Raw genomic sequence first — 6,000 nt, 5'->3', positions numbered from 1 at the left:
CTACACGTGAGCCTCAATCTGGGTGCTGCGGTGCGTGTGTGCGTGTAGTATGTGTGTTAGCTACAGACCGGGGGAGCTGCCTAGCCTGCCTCTCCAGCGTTCTTGTCTCTTGTTCCAGTGCGCAGCAGTACTTCGCTCCAGTCTTTTGCTTTGTAGCCTACCACCGCTTCGCCGCCTCCTCTTTTTCTCCTCTCCCCGCCTATGCCTGTCCCGGCAAGCATCCAGCGAATGTTCGGTCCACCCCCAGACCCCCTGCAGGGAACAGTGAGAGAGCGGTTCCGTTCTGAGCACACAGCATACTATTGAAAGCTGCCAAGGGAAGACGTGGATAATAAGTGTCGTTGTTGACGTAACCGAGGATTTTTTTTTCCGGTAAGTGCAAAGTCATCCCGCTTTACTGTGTTTATTCTAAGCTTAATTTCCTCCTCCTCCTCATGTTCTTACTCTTCCACCTTGTCATAGTGAAGGTTGGGAGAATAGGTGTTCTAGCCTACCCCGGGAGAGGACGAATGTGAACCGGGATGTTGTTGATGCTTGTCGTTTTGCGGTTGCAGAATTGTGTTCGCAGTTGAAGCGGTTATGTGAAGTAGCTTAAAGATGCATAAACGCTAACTTGATAATAGGTTTATAGCCCGTTATGTAGGCTTCATGTAGATATGATTAGGAAGGAACCGTGGTGATGGGGAAATCCGTTCAATTCTGACAGAGCTGAGCTCGCTCACCCGAGGCGGTTCTGCGCGTGAGGATTTGGCTTGAGTTCACTACACCGACTGACCCAAATTTAGCTAACCGTCGGCAGCGCGTGAGAGATTTAGAGAGAGAGAGAGAACAGAGAGAGAGAGAGCATGGAAATGTTAACTAAAAGAAATTCATACATACAGTAGCTGTATACTCTTTTGATATTGTTCTACATGGAATACTGCTTAAATAGACTAGCGTCCATTGGAGATTAATGTAAATCTAAAACGGAACGATGCACCTGCAAAGACAGGCGCGAGAAACAGAAGGAAAGAGATGGATGGTGTTTGGGGTAATGATAAAAGCAGGGAGAAATGAGAGGTCTCCGTTTCTCACCACTGTCTTGGTTTAATCGATAGCTGTGGCGGGAGGGAGGGTTTTGCATCGGCTGTTTGGCACAGCGCAGTATTTTGACTTGGGGATGGAGAAGAGGTGGAGGAAGGGGGAAGAAGAAAGTAGGGTGGGGGTGATGTTTGGCATGCCTTCAGATTGTCAGGGCATTTCCATCTATACATAGATCAGCTGGGTTGGAGCAGAGTGCATACCCAGGAGCATCATCACCACTATTATCAAGGCCCTTCTGCTTAACCAATGTAAATAAAATAGAGTTTCTGTAAGTGGATTATTTGGGCCTCAACATCAATAACAAATTGGGCACCATTGACAAATCTCCTTAAGGAACCTTAAGGGGATCCATCAACTCAATGTCGAGTCATCTTACACGCATGCATGCACAGAAACACACACGCGCACACACACACACGCGCATGCACACACACACACACACACACACACACACACACACACACACACACACACACACACACACAATCTCTTCAAATGCAAGCGTTGAGGCTACTATCCATGGTGCTGAATCTCTCTGTCTCTGTCTCTCTCTCTCCCTCTAGCTATTTCCTAAATATTAGCCTCTTTATGTGCAGTGGGCATGAGGCACCTTGTCCTTCATTATGTGAGCAGATGAATGCACAGTGAGGTGAATATATCCTTTCTATCTCTCTGCAACGGGAGTGAAGGTGTTTTGTGTTGAAGAACCTGTCGGTTGGTCTATTGATCTGCCGGCCCAGTTCATTGGCAACCCATCACATGACAGAATGCTGACACTGTTCCAGAACGTTTGCCTGCGAGTTAGTGTTCTCTTTGAATGTGTGTGCACGTGTGTGTGTGCATGTCAAATGATGAAGCGATAGAGAGGCTGAATGATCTTTTCTATGTGTGGTTTAAGACTGTCATTCCACACATCTATGAATGACCTTTGACATTTGTTGATTGTTCCATATTTATATCAGTTCAGTCGGCTCTAGTATTCATGATAGGATGTATATACAGTATGAGCTTGCGTAATGATAATGACATACAGGCATGAACATGCTACTGCTGAATGCCGATACAATTATCTCCATTTCCCTGGCCATGTAGAGAAGGAAGATACATGCCATGCGCCATTAAACCAAATATGATCTGTTATATTGACAAGATAGTCGAATGACCACTCTAACAATGGAAATACGTGTCCTCAATGATGGAAGGCAGGCGGGAGGAGGCCAGATCAGGTGGAATCATTATAGCCAATGAGAGGGCAGATACACGTGTGAACAACAGGCACAACTAAGTAGTTTTTCTCAAAGTTACTGGAATGCCATGTACATCCACTTATATCAGTACATTTGTAACAGCCATTAACATTACAACAGTTCTATCCGATCAAATAAGCTTCACATAATTCCACACTTTCTCATAGACCTCCATAGAAGAAAGGGCTTATCACACACGGACAGATTATATATACAGTACCCAGCCAAACGTTTGGATACACCTACTCATTCAAGGGTTTTTCTTTATTTTTAGTATTTTCTACATTGTAGTGAAGACATCAAGACTATGAAATAACACAAATGGAATCATGTAGTAACCAAAGAAGTGTTAGACAAATCAACATTTATTATATATTTGAGATTTTTCAAAGTAGCCACCCTTTTCCTTTATGGCAGCTTTGCACACTCTTGACATTATCTCAACCAGCTTCATGAGATAGTCACCTGGAAAGGAATTCAATTAACAGGTGTGCCTTATAAGTTAATTTGTGTAATTTCTTTCCTTCTTAATGCGTTTGAGTCAATCAGTTGTGTTGTGACAAGGTAGGGGTTGTATACAGAAGATAGCCCTATTTGGTAAAAGACCAAGTCCATATTATGGCAAGAGCAGCTCAAATAAGCAAAGAGAAACGACAGTCCATGATTACTTTAAGACATGAAGGTCAGTCAATCTGGAAAATGTCAAGAACTTTGAAAGTTTCTTCAAGTGCAGTCGCAAAAACCATCAAGCGCTATGATGAAACTGGCTCTCATGAGGACCACCACAGGAAAGGACGACCCAGAGTTACCTCTTCTGCAGAGGATAAGTTCATTAGAGTTAACTGCACCTCTGATTTCAAGTAACAGACACATCTCAACATTAGCTGTTCAGAGGAGACTGCATGAATCAGGCCTTCACGGTCAAATTGCTGCAAATAAACCACTACTGAAGGACACCAATAATAATAAGAGACTTGCTTAGGCCAAGAAACACGAGCAATGGACTTTAGACCGTTGGAAATCTGTCTTTTGGTCTGATGAGTCCAACCGCTGTGTCTTTGTGAGATGCAGAGTAGGTGAACGGATGATCTCTGCGTGTGTGGTTCCCACCGTGAAACATGGAGGAGGAGGTGTGATGGTGTGGTGATGCTTTGCTGGTGACACCGTCTGTGATTTATTTATAATTCAAGGCACACTTAACCACCGCAGCATTCTGCAGTGATACACCATCCCATCTGGTTTGTGCTTAGTGGGACTGTCATTTGTTTTTCAACAGGATAATGACCCAACACACTTACAGGCTGTGTAAGGGCTATTTGACCAAGAAGGAGAGTGATGGAGCGCTGCATCAGATGACACTTTTTTGGTTACTACATGATTCCATTTGTGTTCTTTTGTAGTTCTGATGTGTTCACTATTCTACAATGTAGAAAATAGTACAAATAAAGAAAAATACTTTAATAAGTATGTGTGTCCAAACTTTTGACTGGTGCTGTACATCAGCTCTGTCATACTCCTGTGCTTGTCTATAGGCTTACTCTGATGATCCATGAGGTATGGTGTTGTAGATCTGGTGGTCCAGGAGGTGTGGTGTTGTAGACCTGGTGGTCCAGGAGCTGTGGTGTTGTAGATCTGGTGGTCCAGGAGGTATGGTGTTGTAGACCTGGTGGTCCAGGAGCTGTGGTGTTGTAGACCTGGTGGTCCAGGAGGTATGGTGTTGTAGACCTGGTGGTCCAGGAGGTATGGTGTTGTAGACCTGGTGGTCCAGGAGGTGTGGTGTTGTAGACCTGGTGGTCCAGGAGCTGTGGTGTTGTAGACCTGGTGGTCCAGGAGGTATGGTGTTGTAGACCTGGTGGTCCAGGAGGTATGGTGTTGTAGACCTGGTGGTCCAGGAGGTGTAGTGTTGTAGACCTGGTGGTCCAGGAGGTGTGGTGTTGTAGACCTGGTGGGTCCAGGAGGTGTGGTGTTGTAGACCTGGTGGTCCAGGAGGTATGGTGTTGTAGACCAGGGCTGTGTTGAGAATAGTCTCATGCAAAACAACAATAGAAGGCAGGCAGCCTGTAAGGGAATGCCAGGAGGATACATTTATTAATGACACACAACCTTAGCAAGAACAAGGACAAGAGAATTGGAAAGGTCCTAAGAAAGGAGACTATTAATGACACACAACCTTAGCAAGAACAAGGACAAGAGAATTGGAAAGGTCCTAAGAAAGGAGACTAAGGACCAGGGAAAGGAAAAAAGGAGAGGAAACAAAGAGTGGGTACAAGAAAAGAGCAGGGCAGGGTGCTGTTGAGAAATATTTGGGATGTAGCCAGTGGCCAGCTAGACAGTAGTCCCTCTTTCTGTCTCCTAATGAGCCACTCTGCGATGGGTCTCCGTCTTTTCCTCCTCCCTCACATATCCCTCCATTCTGGAGGAAGAGAGATAGAGGGAGAGGGGTAGAGGGAGGCAGAGAGAGACAAAGAGAAAAACTGAGAGACCGTGATAGAGTTGATGCTTGAGAGAGAGAGGGAGACACAGAAAGGCAAAGTAAAATTGTGAGAGAATGAAAGAGAGAAAGGGGGAGAAATCACAACATGATGTACAGTGCTATATTTATCATCAATTATTCCAATGGTGTCTTTTTAACCAAATGAAAGGAGCATTAGCATACAAGCAAAGGCCCAGTGATAGCGATACGTCTGTGGTGACCGCACCGCATGCACACTGTTTGTGCCTTCCTGTCGCACTCCCCGACGCAGTAAATTGGTAATTGGTTGGGCTAGCCAGGTCTCCCAAGGCTAATTGAGCATCAAAGTGAAGCCATGCCTGTTGCGCAACGATCATCATGATTTCCCCAGTCGTGAATAATCTATCCCAGAGTTATCCCTCACGTAGGGGTGAGGAGGTGGAAGGGATGTGCGTTTCAGAGTGTGTGTATCAGAGTGTGTATGTGTGAGATTGTGTTTTTGTGTATGTGTGTGATAGTCTGTGAGTGTGTGTATGAGGTGAGGGAGTAGGGAGTAGGGACAATAGCTGTTATCTCATGTTGGACACACATTTCTAGCTTTGTCTGGTTCATTTTTCTGCCTGTGCACTACATGATATGGTCTGCATTTTCCCCTCTCTAGCATCATATAATTCAATGGTTGTATAGAGTCTACACACATGACATTGATGTATTGTAAGTGTCCGGCGTCTAAACACAATATCATCTGTGTGTGCACCACAGCAGAAAGAATATACACACCCATACAGCTAGTCGACTGGCGCGCGGTTGGTTACAGTCGCCTGTTCTTTTATAAACTGACACAACATGCATAAACATGCCTGAGTGGATAGCAACGTAATGACATGTTTTTAGCAGTGAAGAGATGTATTGACTGTGGCTGTGTGTGTGTGTGTGTATGTGTGTGTTTATGTCTGAGAAGCAGTACCATGGTATTATCCCTTTGACTGGTCAAGTGGGAAATCATGTGTGAGAAACGATATTGAATGCACCTGTTTTGATTGTCCTTGTATGCAGGTGTCAGTGTGTGGCATCTGTGATACACACCTGTTAGAATATGATTTTTTTCCCCACTCTCGGGTTTATCTACCATTTCCTTTCTATTCAATCCTGGTGATGGGAGTGTATTTGAGGGGAGACCAAAGGCCAGGACTGAGATCCATATCCACCTTTTTCAGC

At 44.8% G+C, this 6,000-nt stretch overlaps 1 protein-coding gene across 1 annotated transcript in view; it reads left to right on the top strand.

Moving 5' to 3' along the window:
- Positions 1–6,000, top strand: part of LOC110535425 (catenin delta-2) — a 395,208-nt gene continuing 389,208 nt past the window's right edge. Inside the window, exon 1 of the mRNA XM_036935119.2 lies at positions 1–372. The gene's annotated coding sequence lies outside the window, so the exon portion shown is untranslated. The remainder of the gene's footprint in view (positions 373–6,000) is intronic.

This window comes from Oncorhynchus mykiss, chromosome 11, assembly GCF_057628025.1.
Source record: "Oncorhynchus mykiss isolate SJ-2025 chromosome 11, ASM5762802v1, whole genome shotgun sequence".
NCBI classification, from domain to species: domain Eukaryota; kingdom Metazoa; phylum Chordata; class Actinopteri; order Salmoniformes; family Salmonidae; genus Oncorhynchus; species Oncorhynchus mykiss.
This window is presented reverse-complemented; position numbering and strand designations above follow the sequence as displayed.